This window comes from Marmota marmota, unplaced genomic scaffold (assembly GCF_001458135.2).
Source record: "Marmota marmota marmota unplaced genomic scaffold, marMar, whole genome shotgun sequence".
Classification (NCBI taxonomy): domain Eukaryota; kingdom Metazoa; phylum Chordata; class Mammalia; order Rodentia; family Sciuridae; genus Marmota; species Marmota marmota.
The window spans coordinates 43,177,874-43,195,949 of NW_026000016.1; positions in this window are offsets into that span (position 1 = coordinate 43,177,874).

The following is an 18,076-nucleotide window of genomic DNA, read 5'->3' on the forward strand; positions in this document are numbered from 1 at the left end:
GAAGAGAGGGAACTTATTGATCTCTTGATTATGAGTGATTTCATTTTAGATGACAAGGAAATATTAATTCAAATCTATTTAAACAAAAATGAAATTTATTAACTCAAGGAATGAAAATGTTGCCAGGCATGGTGGCTCCCGCTTATAATCTCAGCAGCTCAGGAGTCTGAGGCAGGAGGATCATGAGTTCAAAGCCAGCCTCAGCAAAAGCGAGGCTCTAAGCAACTCAGTGAGACCCTGTCTCTAAATAAAATACAAAATAGGGCTGGGGATGTGGCTCGGTGATCTAGTGCCCCTGAGTTCAATCCCTGGTACCAAAGAAAAAAGAAAAAAAGAAAGAAAAAATGTTGAGGAAGGAGAGAAGGGACTAGCTTTAGAAATATTTAGGTTATATCATTATGATTTAATTATCCTAGGTCTTTGGGCTCCAAGCAGTAAAAAGATGTAGCCAGCAACTCATAACTTCTCAATCTTCCCCACAACAGAGTAAGACTTTCATGTATAATTTCCAGTAAAAAAAAAATAAAGAATACTTATGGCATAGTTTCTCTGACTGATTCATATGTCTATCCACAAATAGACTATGACTATGTAAATTGCTATGTCTAGGTAAATGTCCCAAGTCATTTGGCAGTAAGGCTGAATCCTGGGGGCTTTGATAGAATGTTTTTGATTAGAGTGTTTTCCAGGTATCCCAGGTATCAGAGTGTAATCACTAAAACTGGTTAATGGATGTCTATTGACAACCAAGATGTAGAGTTCAGCTTATTTTAGAAATATTTCATGATATATTTCTGTTGAAGATGTTATTGATGCACATAAGCATACTGAAACCTTCAGTAATTTCTGCAATAAAGTTTTTTTCACCTTATCATTTCCCAAATGTATTTGGCAGTGGAACAAATTATTCAAGCAAAATTTGTTAACATCTCTTTGACATAGTTTTCTACAGAACATATTTTGGAGAATGCCACTGAAGAGTCAGATTTTGACTTTTTAAAAAAGTTCCTAGTTTCATGTTACCTACATCATTGACTTAGCTCTGACTCATAAATTTTCCTTATATTAATTAATATTGAAATATAAAACTCATATTTTAACAATATAACTCATCAAACCTTTTCAGAAAGTGCCAGCATGATTTTTTTTTTTTTGCTATTGAAGTTTATTTAACAAAAAGTTTAATATGAAAATGTACATGACCCAGTTTTCAAGTCATAGATAAACAGGGCTTCTGGAGAGAGGACATCTGATGAAAGCATAATCACAAGTTTGAGCACCTATGTGTTCTATAAGGAATTTGTACTTGTTATCTTTTGCAAACTTAAGCAACCATAGTGATTTAAAACTACAAATATTTATTATTATTATTATTTTGTGAGCTGGCTAGGTAGTACTTTTAGACTGTGTCAATCAGCTGGCACTGGATTGTGTAGGATGGCCTCCACCTCTCATCTAGGGTTCAGTGGACTGGTCTGTCTGTGAAGTCTTAGCTTTGCTTCAGGTGGTCTCTCTTACCCAAGTAGCAAACGGGCATCTTCATATGGTGTATCATGTTTCAAAAGAGCAATAAGTGGAGGCAGATACACACATGCAAGTGTTTTTGAAACCTTTGCTATTATCATTTTAATTTCCAACCCAATTGTTGAAGAAGGAAATGACCAAACCTACCCCTTGATGAAAGAAACTCCAATGACACATTGCAAAAGTGCATGCAGAGCATTCAGATAGCAGCAGGAAGAATCAGTGGCCATTTTTATCATTCATAACAGAGCTCTTAAAAATGGTTTCCCCAAACATTAGGTGTAATTTATTGAGCAAATGAGTTAATTGCTTAAATAAACCACAATATCAAGCTATATATTAAAATGATACATGCACAGAAAATGTCCTTTGATTGCTCTGAATAGTTAGGTCATGCTTAAATGATTCAACCTGTTCAGCAAGATTCCAAAGTGTCATTCAGGGAAGTGGTGGAGCTTTCATAAGATGATTCTGGACAGACTGAAATGTAGATTTGCATGAGGAATAGCTGTGGAAAAATACCTGTAATGAAGTGATAGAACTGAACTGTGAAGAGGTTACAAATTAAGCCTACTTTATTCCACAGGGATCTCAGTGCTAAAATGGACTTTGGAGTTGTCCACAAATAAGTTAAGAGACATGTGGTTTATATCACACACATGTATGCCACAAGCAGTCCCCGGGTGAGGGCAAACCCTGGGAAGAAGCTAAGCTTGTGCAAGGTGGATTCTGGGAACCCTGAGTAATTGCTGACAAAGGACTCAGCAGTGAGCCATCAGCAGAAGGTACTCCTGCAGCTGCAGGGAGAGTCCTGGTCCTGAAGAAAACATCAGAATTGAGCATCAACCAACCAGAAGGCACTAAGGAGAACGATTTTAGATCAATAGGAAAAGATTGTTTTAACAACAGGAGGAACTAATGAGATACCCTCTTTGGTGAAACTTAAAAATCTATCAAATTGACATTTTGTGACTACCTTGTACAATCAAATTATGGGAATGCCCATTGATCTTACAAATACATCCTTTAAATCTTAAGAATTTTGTGATATCTTATTCAATAGAAATATAATGTTTAAAATCGCGTAAGGATAATTGAATTAAAAAAAGACCATAGTATATCTGTTGGAATGTATGTAGTTTTTAAAAAAAATTTAAATAATATAGATGTTTGGTATTGACAAATTTTTAAAAAGTATCTCATCTGTTTGGTTTTATTCAATTGAATTTAAAGAGAGCATTCTGTTAAACTCAACCACTTTCCTGGGTACTTTCAGTGATGTATACCCAAGGACTGTTTTCTAAAATTAGCTGAAGGAAACATGATACCAAGACATTATTGCTTGCAAGCATGCCACATGACAAAATCAAAATAAATATTTCCAGGGTACTCAAGGAAAATTTGCAAATTATATAACCATGTGTTTACTTTCAAATATTGAATATACAAGGTTTATTACTCTATAATAAATTACGTGTTTGCAATCAAACTATATGTGAATTATTGAGGGGAGTTTTTATTAAAGTACTATTTTTTGTAATTCTTTTGGAAGTTTAAAACTTAGAATTATCTCTTTCATAAATATCTATTTTTAATATATTCAATTTACTTCCAATTCTTCTTGGAGAGAGCATCTTCTAATGTGTCTTTCAACACAAAATTGGTTCAAAGTAACTATTGTCAATAAACCACAGATTCCAGGTTTTTACTTGAAATATATGTACGTCACTCATTTTCAAACTAAACTACTTATAAAGGTTTTATCATCCTTTCTTTTCTAAAACCAGGTAGTGCTCAAGTATCTTTTACATAGGCTGTTTTATCTGCAGGTCACATTTTCATTGCAATATGCAAATTATAATTCTCATGCCACTTTGTGGTAATATATAAAACCCTTATTTGCAAACTTCTCTGATTTCCTTCTTTAAGTCAGTGAAATTAAATGCAACAAATACCATGCATTATTATTTCCCTATCCAGTGGTCATTTTTGTGGTGTTAAGAAATGGACATTAGCCATTGGAACATAGAACCAATGGTCTTAAAATATACTTGGTACCATGACCAACACAATAAATCAAAGTTAATGATCAAGAAGAAGCCACAAAACATTGCTAAATTTTAATAGCTTCCTAGTTATAACTTACATTAGAGAGGATTTAGTTACTGGTAACAAATGTCTCTACTGCCTGGAACCCTGATTTCAAATAATTTTTTAAAAAATAATTTTATGGAAAAACAGATCAAAATGTATTTTTATAACTTAATCATTTCTAAGAGTAATTTAAAGCATCAGATGTATACCCAAGGACTGTTTTCTAAAATTAGCTGAAGGAAACATGATACTATTTATTAATATCCTAGTATGAAGTTGAACTTGGATAATACAATGAAGAAAATTTCCAACAAACAACTCTATGGAGATGCATGGAGAAGAACTTTTACAAAACACATTTTAGGGAAACAAAGATTAAAATGTACTATTTTAACTTTAATATCCCTAAGAATAATTAAAATACAAGGCTTATTCCTAATATGAAATATCACTTAGAAATTAAAGCAAAGAAAATTTCCAAATTATTTATCTTTAAAATGTTTGTGAGTAACCCCGTTTATGGTTATATGAATCCTAACATGACAGAGAGTAGAGATTAATTAATGAAGACACACAGAGAGCTCTTGAGGACTATTCTGTCTCATATGCTCTCTCTTTACTCCATTCTTCCTAGAAAAAGAAGTCTTCCACTTTGCATGAAAGCAGAGAACCTTTACAAAATAAGCTATTGTAAATTGCTTTACTTTTATCTTATACATTTCTTGAATTTGGAGAAATAATTTAACCTATAAAACAACAATAAAGAAAGACATGTGACATTACATTCTAATACAATGAAATTATGCAACTATAAAATGAGAAAAATATGCATGAATAATTACACCAGAGCAATTAATCTATAAATAATCCAGAAAATTCTATACTGCTAATTGACAGCAACTTATTTTAAAAAAACTACAAAAAATGAACTGAACATGTAGATCAGAAGTAGTGTTTTCCTACCATGTACAAAGCCCAGGGTTTGATCCCAGGCACCATGAAAATAAGGAGGGAAAAATCAAAAGGCTCATTGAAAAGATTCAGTATTATTTATTAAGCAATTTATCTACAGAAGTGTTTTAGTCAGTTTTTTCACTGCTGTGACTGAAAGGACACAACCAGAACAACTGTAGAGGAGGAAAGTTTTATTTGAAGGCTCACAGTTTCAGAGGTTTTAGTCCATAGGCAGTCAGTTCCATTACAGCTCAAAGTGAGGCTGAACATCATGATGTGAGAGTGTGATGGAGGGAATCAGCTCACATCATGATCAGAAATCAGAGAGAAAGTCCACCTACCAGATACAAATATATATCCAAAGCCACACCCCAATTCCTACCTCCTCCAGCCACACCCTATCACTTCAGTTACTAACCACTCAGTTAATCCCTATCAGGTGATTAAATCACAGACTGAGTTAAGATTCTTAAAACCCAATCATTTCTCCTCTGAACCTTCTTGCATTGTCTCACATGTGAGCTTTTGGGGGACACCTCAAATCCAAACCATAATAAGAAGAAATGAATCAAATTTGTGATCAAATAATGTGATCAAATTTATGAATAAATGCCCCCAAATTAAAATAAAATATATGATTTTACCCTAAAGATTGGTACATATTAAAAGACTGATGATATATAGTGTTGTACATGTAAGGCAGTAGACACTAGTGTTGTTAATTGTAATGTGAACAATTTTCTAAGGAGTAATTCAGCCATAGCTATCCAAAATTAGTTTGTATGAATTCCTATCAGGTCCTTCCATTTTTAGGAATTTATATTTTTTAAATACACTAATGTTCATAATAATTTGAATGTGTCTTAAAATATTGTTTTTGTTGCTCCAGCCGCAAAAAGACCTGAGAAGAACAATTAGAGGAGTAAAATATTTGTTTGGGGGCCAACAGTTTCAGATGTCTCAGTCTATAGATGGTCAACTCCTTTCCTCTGGGCCCTAACTGAGACATCATGGAGGAAAAGTGTAGCAAAGGAAAGCAGCTGGAGACAAGGCACCAAGAAGGGGAGAGAGAGAGAGACAGAGAGAGAGAGAGAGAGAGAGAGAGAGAGAGAGGAGATATTTACTCAGTAAGAACAAAACATATATCCCAAAGGCAGCCCCATGGGAACCCACCTTCTCTAGCCACACCCCACCTGCATACAGTGACAACCAGGATAATCCCTATCAAGATTAATACACTGCTTGCTAGACATATGCCCAGGAGTCACCACTCTTTGACATAGGATGCAGCATGCCACATGGTACCTCCGGGCCACTTTCTGTCCGGTTCTGCTGAACCACATCATTCCAGATGCCACCTATATTCTTATGTGCAAAACTGTTTACTCAATGCAGGCAGAGACCATCTACTCTGTATCGAAGTTGCCCTAATTAATTGACTGTTAGATTAGAATCAGTGGTAACTGTGGTATGCTGATCCTGCAAACAATAAACCATTTTTCTCATTAAGTAGAAAATAATTATGTTCCTTTTTAATTGACACACTGATGCCCTAATATGCCAAATGAAGAAAAGAATTACAGTAAAAAAATATTGGAGCTTTGCTTTCCTTAAATTATGGGGAAGGTGCTTGAATTACATGATATATATTTGTGCATTTATTTCAAGTAAATTGATTTATTATTTTTGACTGTTTACATCATCTAGTTCATTGATAGTTACATATTTATTGATTAAACCAATAATTTAAAAAATATTTACATTGGGAATATGAACACAATCCCACATTCTGATGGCACAGATTAAGTAAAAACTCAGTAAAACCCAGTCATTAAAACAAGAAATATGTATCTACCATCAGAATGTATTTAGCACATATTTTTATTTCTTGTTATGCTAATTTTCAATTAGTTAACTACAGTAAGTGGACTAGATCTACATTGATCTGTATTCACAAATAAATATATATTACTTTAGGCAATGTCTATTTGTCAGATGGATTTGATCAATTTGTGGCTAAAACAGTAATTTTGAATAATATCACTCCTAAGTACTTAGTTGTCAATATAGGGTTGAATAGTTCATCTGACAGTTTTGTCTTAATGACTAATTGTCTCTTTGACCAATTCAACTTGACCCATTTATAAGGTAATCAATCTTTTAGTTATTGATCTGCAAATGACATATCCAGGAAATCACAAAAACCTTGTCTCAGGCTCTTGAAAATATAACTCAAATATACTTTTACTATATCCCTAATTCAAAATGTACCAGTACAGATTTGGGTCACATGAAAAGTTTTAGTCCATTAAATTGGACTGTCAAGGTTGAAAGTACAATGAGAAGTAGGTTTTTTCTTTTCTTTTCTTTACATTTAAATGTTTATAAAAGAATTTCAATTGAAACTCTAGGGATAGAAATTCACGTTGTTCTAGTTTGGCATGGATATTCAAAATTAACTCCAAAACTGATCCATTGCATATGTTCATGTCTATCTTTAGTTTATAGCACTTTAGATGTTCAATTATAAACTCCAGCCAGAATTTTTAAAAATGCTTTCTTTATGCTATAATAGGTAGGATAAGAGCTCTGGATTAATGTACACAAAAATATTTTTAAAAGATTAAAACCTTATTTCTTGGAAGGGGGTAAAGTTATGAGAGTTCCTTATGTATTGTCTCTATGTTTTTGTATTGTTTAAAGTTGTTTTTCATTTAACATGTATTGGTATACAATCACAAATAAAAGTGAAACAAACAAGAGTTGAATGGATGATACATTTCAAAAAAATTTACATTTATAAAAATAACTTTCATTTTTTTCAATTGTTTGATGTTTTTCTTTGCAATTTCCCTGGGAAATAGATTATTATTAAACTCATTTAATTTGTCTAGATATGGGCATATTAACAATTTACCCTTTGAGTTGGAGGACTTGGGTTATTACTGAAGTATTTAGAGTATCTCTCTCCAAACATCAATCTGAAAATTATAAACTGTCACATTGACATGAGAATTATAAAACTGCAACTTTATCTTATTGAGGACTGTTTCTTCAGTGATATCATCACTCTTTTAACATAATTCCTTTTATTTTCCTTTTTGGCCATCTGCAGAAATTTGAGTTATACAAAACAAATTGGAAAGATTTGTGAGAATTCACTAAATTCAAGACACACAATATTCACTGAGTGGAATCATACAGATGATACAGTTCATATACTTTTACTCTCTGCTTCTATTTAGTGTCCTCAGTTTGTAGTTATTAAGCACAGATAATTCACTTAAAAATATTGTTTCTTACTTTCTAGAAGTTGAGAGTTACTGAGACATGAACATTTTTTCACAATGTATAAGAGAAATTGTGGAATCTACTTTGAAATATAAACAGTTAACATAATGATCAGTAGTTTTTAAAAAACATTTTTTTAAAAAAATTTTATCTATAAAAAACATGAACAAAAAAGCCTAGTAATTCCCATACCCTGTGTGTTGTCAGATGTAAAACTCTAAGGCCATTCTGCCTAGTCAGCGTTTCCCATCTAATGTCAGTATTTCTGCCTTTAGTGATTCTTTGATTTATTAATCTCACAAGATAGCAATTGTAATGGCAAGGTACCTTTTACTCTGAGCTGAACTCCCATATCTAGTTGCTTCTATATTCAGCCTTACATCCACACAATTTGTGACCAAAAACTCACATTTTTTTTCTAGAAGTGGTTGGACTGTTGTTCAAGCCAAACTATTGCATCTTGGGTTGGACTGGTAAGAGAATAAAATATTTAATTAGTATCTATCATATGCCAAATCACTTGTATACATTATATCGATTAAATATTAATTTAAAACTTTGACCTTGGCATGCAAATTCTGATTTTTAAAATGAGGAAACTGAAGCTCAGAGACACTACTTAGCTTGTCCCATCTTGCCTATAAATGGTGGAGCTGGGGTCTGAGACCAGTTCACTTGTCTTTGAAGTTAGTGATATTTTCGGTACTTCAATGTTTCTCACAATAAGCGATACCTGCTACGTGCATCAGAATTACCAGGAAAACTTGTTAAATTACCAAATCCATTGCATCAACACAAACTTACTGAATCCATTTTTGGATGTGGATCCCAGAAAATTCCAGTTGAAACAGTCACTGCATTGAAGCTCACCCAGAATTTACACATGTGACCAAGGTCAGGCCTGGTACAATCTCCTCCTCTGACCCTCATAATGCATCTAACAGGAGATGACCAGATGTTCCTGTTATTTTTTCTTTCTTTCTTTCCTCTTGATCATTTTTTTTATTTCTAATGATGGAGATTCAGAATTTTCTGGTCAGACAGTATGGACTTTTTTTTTTCAAGGATTGGGTAAAGCTAGATAGCATACTGATCAAGACAATCGCAGACATGAACTTGGGAGAGGAAGTCAACATATTGGATATGAGTTGGCTACAAATTCAAAATGATCTTGGCAGGAGAGAACAATGAGCTAAATCAAATTCTACATACTTTAATGAAGGTCTAAAACCAGCCCACAGATTAGTAGAAAGAACAGGAGGGCTCAGACCAAAGCCGTCTGAAAAACATAGAATTTAAGAAGATCTACAACAGGGCATCATCCTACCATTCCTCTTCTGAACAACGCAGAAAATGAAATCCTCAAAAATAATAAATAAATTAAAAATACAATGCAGTGTGATCTTAGACTTTTTTGAATAGATTTATCAAAATAAGAGAAGGCATATTTCTTTCCCATTTCATTTTGTACCGGTTGAACTGCCTGTGGAATTTGGTGGATAGCTCTGAAACCACAGTTGAATAATGACATTGATAAATTTATTGTTTACCAAGGAGATTACCCCCAAAAAGTCAGGCATGTGATACTGTGTGATATGAGGGATGAATTAAGACATAGGAAAGGTTTAACCTGAGAAGGAAAAGTCACCAGATACACGAGAGCTATCTTCTAAAATTTGATAAGTTATCCTATAGAAAAGGGATAGACTTATTGAACAAGGCTAGAGTTTAAAGTAAGAACAAGGAGTGGAAACTTTCTAAAGTTTTCTATCAACATAAAGCAGGAAGCTTTAAAATAGAGGAATTATTAAACACTTGAAATAGTATTCTCAATATAAATCTACTGGCGCAGAGTATTTTTAAGCCTTGTGTTAAATTCTTCTTCTTCATTGTGGCTATGATCTTGCCTGCCTTGATTTCCATTCTACCTAGCACACAGTCATTTCTTCTTTTTTATTTTTATTTTTTTGGGGGAGGGGAGGGATTGAGCTCAGGGACACTCGACCACTGAGTCACATCCCCAGCCCTAGTTTGTATTTTATTTAGAAACAGGGTCTCACTGAGTTGCTTAGAGCCTCATTTTTGCTGAGGCTGGCTTTGAACTTTCAATCCTCCTGCCTCAGCCTCCTCAGCCTCTGGGATTACAGGTATGCACCACCGTGCCAGGCCATAGTTATTTCTTGATAAATATTTTTTAGTGAATCTATGTACCAGTTTTCATGATCACATTTGCCAAACACCAATTCCACATTTACTTATATTTTAAGAGAACAGCATTCATTTTTCTTCTGGCCACATTGTCCAATGTCCCATTTGTCCCAGAGTCCCATGGTCAACTCCTACCCCCTTCTAGCCATTTAGAGAAAATATGCCTCTGTCTGGTAATTGTGATAGATAATGGGGCATTTGTTTTTATCTAGTAATATTCCATCTAGAAATGTTGAATTTTGATGGTTTTAGCACAAAACTCACTCTTGAATGTTCCAAGCAAGCTGGTTACTAGACTAAACATCAATTGGCTCTTGATAAGAACACATGCCAGGCAAATTTAAAGTTCAAAATGGGAAAAAAATATGTGATTTTAAATAACTATTTCCTAGTTATGATTAAAACTTTGGGATCCTGACCTGAAAAGGTATGTGTGAGTGCTATTAAAAAGTCACTGGAATGCAATGCATGCAGGTGAAAAAATAAAATAAACAAATATAATTATTCCTAGACCAATGATGTATAAAAGTCCACCCTTAATTTTCTTATTCAACTTATTAAAGTTTAATTTACTCATTGTCATTTCTCATTGTCATGTTAACAACTTAGGCATGGAGGAGACACAAGATTCATGCTTTGAACCTATATAGAATATCTTATTTTCATATTAATTACACCATTACCTTAATAGATACTGAGCAATAGGTGGTCTCAGTTAACACCGAGTTCCAAAAAGTTGCAACTTCTCTTGGTAAATGTGAATCAGCCTTCCCAAAAGATAACTGATCTGGAAACATAATTTTGATTTAGCTTTATATTAACTTAGATCAGTTTCTTGTTGGCAGTTTCCATATTTTTAATTGTATGCAACATTAATATGCAATGTTTTAGAATATAAATGACTTATAGTACCCATTAAGTTTATAAGTGGTTCTTTTCCCTTTATCCCTCCCTCCACTTGGAACAAATTGCTTTGACTGATATTCTTTTCACATTAAATCCTTGTGGTTGCTATATATCACAAATATCTCAGTATATCTCAGTTTGTACTATTTATAAGCACAGTTTAACTTTTCTCATGCATTGAGTAGTTATAAATATATACAAGATCCCTCTGAATATTTTATTCCAGTGATTTATCTTCTGTAACACAGCTGTGGTTGAAAGGTAATAATGATAACTAGATAGCAAATTATGAATTTCCTGTAAACATGTTCACATATTAAATCAAAACACATTCTAGCATACAATTCATGTTGAAAACAGGTAAATTATCCAGTAATAATTTGACATTCACTGGTAAACAAAAGCTTTCTTCAATTATTTTATCACCTAAAATTTGTCATGTTTATTAGAATGGCCTGGGTAAATATTAAATAAAGACATTTTCCTTTTTTCAGGAACTGAATATTCTATCTTTGGATGTGCTCCATCTTGAGACTTCATCTTGAACGTTAACAGAGTATTTTTACTATATGTAAAAAAAACACAGGTGGCGGTATATAACTCAGTATTTCTTTCAGCAGGCTTTATATCTTGAAAATTTTATTTTGCCAGCTTGTGAAGCAAGAATTATTTGGTTCAGATAATTTTAAATATTCTTGCTGTTTGACTACATTGGTGTGCTAGTGGTACACTTTAACACACTTTTGTTTTTGATCCTAGGTGGTGTGAAGACTCAGACTAATGATATGAAATCATCAGGTTTCAAGAATTCCCAACTGCTTTACCTAGAAGGGTTTGTGGGTTTTTTTTTAATTATCCTTAATTAACTTGTTATTTAATCAGCCTTACAGCTGCCTTTCATTCTGCTTACTTAGAAAGATGCCCGCCTTTGTGCACATGCGCACCCATACCTCCCACCTGCCAGACGAGTGGCTAGGAGATCAGATTCAGAACCCAGTGTTCTGTGTTCGAAGCATATAAGGGACATTCCAATGGTGGGAAGACAAAGAAGGTGAAGAAGGAGGGTTTCAAGTCAGTAGGGATTTTCTTGGGGGAGCCAATCTATAATGATAGGGAGGTGAGTTGGAACTTTGCATTATGTTATAAAAGATACATTGACCTATTTTAATGATTAACTGCATGTGGATATCTATTGCCCTCTCCCTCCATCTCAAATCTCTCTCCCCTTGATTATTTTCTCCTGGATCCTTTCTGATATCTTGAACTATTCTTAATGTATTTCTTTCAATTCACTGAAGTTCTATGTTTGTCCTTCAAGTATTGATATTTTCCATTGATTTTTCCTCAGTCTGTGTTCTTTATGTATTCATTCATTAATTCACTCATTCACTCATTTTTCAAGGAGTGCATATAACCTCCTTGTCTAGCCAGTTGAAACATAAAGAGCTATAATATTCAGTCTTTTCCCTAGGAAAAAAATCTAGTTGTACAGGTGATAAAAAAATAAAGCAAATATTCAGGTATTTGGTAAATATGAACTTTTCCTGAAAATCTCCCTGTGTTTCTGCCTCTCCATATGTTTCCTGAGAGCATGGTTTCATATTGTTTTTCTTTCTTTTCAGTCTAAATTTTAAAAGCATAACCAACGTATGTATAAGAAACTAAGTAAATCTTTTGTTGAATCCTTCACATTTTAATATTCTCTTCTAACAAAACTAATTTTAACTCCTCAACCCCCCAAATCTGAGTTATTAGAATGGATACATGTCTCTTTTGTCTTTATTAATTATACGTGTTTCCCATGCCACTTTAATAAAACCATAATGACACAAAAATGAAATGTTCTTTGTATTTATTTCTATAAAATATGATGCTATTATTTTGTAATTTCCTAGTAAACTCATAATTCTTATAATTACTTGTGGAGTTATTTGCATGTTTAATCACTACATAATTTGTAAGAGGACATCTTAAAAAATATTGAGTGGATTTTCAGAAAACAGCATAAGACCCTATTATTTGGGCATTTGGCCACTTGCTTTTTGTTTTTTTATTAATTTGTACTTGAAGAGTAAAAATGGAAACACTAAAAAATAAGGGTAGTTTCCTGTAGTTGGTAGTTCATTTGTTTTTTCCTTTCTATCTTTTCTTTATAACAGGTAATGTGCTAGTCAGCTTTCCATTACTATAAGAAACACCTAAAACAATCAGCTTATGAAGGGAAAAAGGTTTATTTTGGGTCAGAGTACTGGTGATTGATTGACCTTATTGTTTTTAGACCTGTGGTGAGGCAGCATATCATGGTGGGAACGTGAGGCAAAACTCTATGATGAGGACCCTAAAAATGAGAGGAAAAAAGAAGGGACTTGAGTCATGAAATATCCTTCATGAACACATCCCAGTTTTTAGAAAACCTCCTTCTAGGCCCCACTTCTTAAAGGTCCCACTATCTTCCAGTAGCACAACTGAGTGAAGAGTAAGCCTTGAACACACATGGGTCTTTGGGAGACACATGTCAAAACCACAGCAGTTGAAATATGGACACCACTCATCACCTACTTTGATTGATAAGTGGTACACTGGATAACACAATCTGAAGGAACTACTTTGATTAGCACCTACAGGACATGGCAGAGATTGTTAAAAAGGTGTATGTTGCATGTGTCTTTTCTGTTAACATTATACAGTCACAACATTAAATCCTTCTGAAGTCTTAATTGAAGGTCTTATGGCCCCACCATGGATATGATGTTGTTTAGGAGCCTTTTTAAACTTGAATATTCTGAGAGACTCAAGTGACTGTTTTCCTTCGAACTGAGGAAGCAGTGGAAATTTTACACTCAAAAGTTCTTCCTTTAGTTCATCTTTCCTTGACCACATTTTACTATAAGCAGCAGGAAGCTAAGCGACAGTTTCGATACTCTGCCCAGAAATCTCCTTGGCCAAAGCATTCGGTTCATAAGGTTTATTTATTTATTTTAAAATTTTCCTCCAGCAACGGTGTCACTAAACCTGCTGCTGTTACAGAACAAAGGTTCTCTCTCTTTCCTTCAGTTTCCACCATGTTCTCCTCCTTACTTTCCTCTAAGACCTCACTAGCAGCTTCTGCATGGCCTTCAAACTTTTTAAGTGTTTTCCTGTCCCTTTAGGCTTTTTCTAACACTTCCTTCAAGGTCCTTCCAGCTTCTTTTCATCCACCTCCTGGTTCTGGAGCTACATTTTAGGTTTTGTGATGGCAGCATCCTTCTCCTCCTAAAAGAAAAATCTGTCCTAGTTGCTATGCCTCCAGGACAAACTTCTGCCAAATACAACGCTGCCGTGAAAAGAACCCTACAGTGCAGCCCTGGTTTCTGTGTGTCAGGATTTCAGACCCAGCACACAGAAAAGGCACCGTCCTCTCTGCTCCCACCTCAGCTTCTGCCAGAGCTGCTCAAACACCAGGACTGAAACCACCTAATGAACACGTCAGGCAGGTGACAGGGGAAGACCCAAAGAGTTCTTCAGACTCATGTGCCATTTCCCTGGGAATTCTCCAGCAGGTTGTCTTCAAGGGGCTGGAATTCTTATATGTTGGCTCAGGGATCCTAAAACATGTATCCAGAGAGTTAGTAAAAAAAAAAAAACAAAAACAAAAAAAAAAAACTGTGTCTCCTTTTCTAACCTAGACTCAGAGGTCACATGCCATCACTTCTGTCAAATTCAGCTTACTAGAAATAATTTACCGAGGCTGGACCCATTCACAGGAAAGAGAATTAAACTTCACATTTATGGTAGACAAGTTAAAAAAAAATTAGATATTGCTTAAAACTACCACATGTGGTATAATACAGAAAAAAAGACTGAGAACAGAATTACAGGACACAGCAGGGAAAACAATTTTCCATAACTAGGAACACTCGCTATACATAGCAAGTTTTTTGAGAAGAAAGCTGTCAGTGATGCTCATAGATTTATCTGTCCCTTGTTCTGCAGGGCTTGACCTGTTTTTCCTTGTGCCTATAGGATCACCCATATGTGTTTGGTCAGAGATCAAGCCTCACTTATGGTTGGGGAATACTACGATCTTATGATCCCTAACTCTCCTCATTGTTTCACTCTTTAGTTATGAGTTCTTGAACCTGATTGTATGGTCTTAAACTTGAGTCTCAGTTCTTACACCTGGACTCCTGCTTTTATTTCTACTGCAACTTTTTCCTGGAAATTTTTTTTTATTATAGATTATCTTACCTGTAGGTGTACTGAATCCTTGAAGCACAGGGAGTTTTTGAAGTGGAGAATACAGGAAGACAGACAGTTAATGCTTTTTGAGTTTGATTTCTGAAGCAGATGCTGTGTGAGATGCTATACATGTCTTGAGTTCCTTAATTTAGTCTGAGAAACAGGGAAGGGAGCCCATCTCTTTGGGCAAAGTTGGGCAGTATTGGAATACCAAAGAAGTAGGCCAAATTAACAGAAGAGACTTCAGTGCATGCAGTGATCGGGGCAAAATGAGAACTAGGAGAGATTTAGTCATAAAAACTGAATAAAATTGGAATACACATATGTGTATATATACATATATATACATATACATGTGTGTGTATGTGTGTATATATGTGTATATATGTGTGTGTGTGTGTGTGTATATATATATATATATATATATATATATATAAAATATTTATATCCATAGTGCCTAGCCACTCCTGGCTTTCAGTGAATGTTTGTTGAACTAAAAAAGAACTCAACTATTGGGTACATGGATGATGGGTCAGAGAAAAAGAGAAAGAAAATAATTTATGTAAGGAAACCAAACACAGATGATGCTAAACTCCAAATTTAAATCTAACCCCCAATCTAATTTGGCCCCTTCTGTAGTGTTAGGATTGTTTATCTCTGCCTCAGAATGTCAATAGGAACATGGTTTTAGTTTGCAGAAACTGTAGTACTTATACCAAAGCAGCTAGGAATTACTTCATGAGAGATCAAGGGTCATGCCTTTATCTTGCCACTTTCCTCAAAAATTAACTTTACTTAGGAGACTGGGATTTGATTCTTGTGGATGAAGCCAAATGTGTCTAGACTTTGGGACATTATTCTTTTGGCCTCTTGCTGTCGTATTGTATCTAAAAGCTGGAATCCCTTTTCCTGGCAGTTGGGTTCCTCCATTCCACTGTTGACCTCGACTGAGATAAGAGATGGCAATAATTCTTAGGCACATAGGGAGGCCTGAGCTTTTTCCTTGGTTCCCAAAATTGAGCCATCAAAGTTTTAGAAAGAAAACATGAGACCTATGACAAAGGTTGATCATACTTTGGGAGATGTGGCAGAAATGGAAAATTGATGGCATTTTCCTTCTATAGAACACCCAGCCAAATTCCATTTCTCAGCCTCCGTTGCAGATAGGTGAACCCATGTGACTGAGTGTAGCCAACAGAGGTGAACAAAATTTACAGTAAAACCTCCGTTAGCATAATTTTACCTAAAACAATGATCTTGGAAGGTAAGTGTTAAAGATGGCAGAGATCAAATAGAAGGTGACTGAGCCCCTGTATCATCATTTGGAAGATAGATTCCTAAGGATCACAATCCTTGTTAGATACGTTTGTGAGACATAAGCTTAAATTGTGTGATGCCTGTGAGATTTTAGAGTACAGCTTTTTCATCATTTCCTGTACCCTTAACTAATGAAAAAGACATTCTTGAATTGGGAAAGCTAAATACATAAAATTCGATTCTCAAAGAACTTGCAACATATCCTGGGAATATATAGCTATTTTTAAAATTAACTAATAAAAAGTAGTATGAATTTGTAAAATAATTAATCTCATATAAGTTATGATGAGAAATATCACTGTATAGTTAACCATTTCTTGGGGTTAATATGGTGTTTGTAATATTGAAGGAAGGAAGAAAAAGAGCATTATATAATGTGGGTCTAATGAAGATACATAGTAAGGGATGCATCCTACAGACAACCATAAGTAGACCAGGCTGTCTGGAGCTTTCAATGTATCCAAAATGCTGGAGATAATGGGCTGAAGGTGTGACTCAATGGAGTGCTTTCCTAGCATGTATAAGGTTTGGGGTTTGCTCCCCAATACCCCCCACCCACACAATAAGTAATCAAAGATATAAGAGATTATTATGTATAAAAAGGTATACCAAGAACAGACTTCAGGGATAATTTAATATAAAACACTGAATTTGTAATTCATCTTTTATGCAATAAAGAATCATTTTGAGATAGGATTGAAATGTTGAATCCAACATTTTGAAAGAGGACCTGGGAAACCAAGTGTCTGTAATATTAGTAAAAAAAAAAAAAAAAAGAAAGAAAGAATTGTAATATTGTGTGGTATATAAACTAAGATGGTGACATAAAGAATAAAAACATATGGCAATTCCTCTTTGGCTATTATAGAGCAATTTGGGTGAAAATAAAATCCTCCCATCATAAGCTATTGAACTGAGAAGCAAGGGGGAATATGAGAAGCTTCTGTTCCAAGGACTAGATATGCACTGGAGAAGTTCCTGTGAGAAGGAAGACATATACTCCAGGATTGCCATTGCTCTTTGCTTGGGGACATGATATAAACTATGAAATGGCAAGCTGGAGTTCAGGCAGAGTATGATGGAGTAAGAATAGCTCAGAGGTAGAAATCAGAGAAAGGAGCAGATGACACGGCTGTGGTCTATGGAACAAGGGAGAGATGAGACAACCATGCAGAAGAAGGAACCATGAAGTCCACATGGAAATTCTGTGGAAGACATGACTCGCTAATACTAAATCAATAAGGAAATCTTAATATCTCTTTATAAAGAAATGGAATTCATTACCAAAACTGTCCCACTAAAATAACACCAGACCTAGATTATTTAATTGGTGAATTCTGTCAACATTTAAAAATGAAATGACAGATTTAAATCAGTTCTTTTGCAATCTAGAGGACGTTTCTCAACTAATTTTGGAAGCAACAGAATTGTGCTAACAAGACATGAGAGAAGCATTATAAGAAAAGAAAATCAAAGACAAAAATTCATTAAAAACATAGCTTTTGCCAAGATTCTCAACCAAATATTAGCAAAATAAATATAACAACATAAAAATAATAACCAA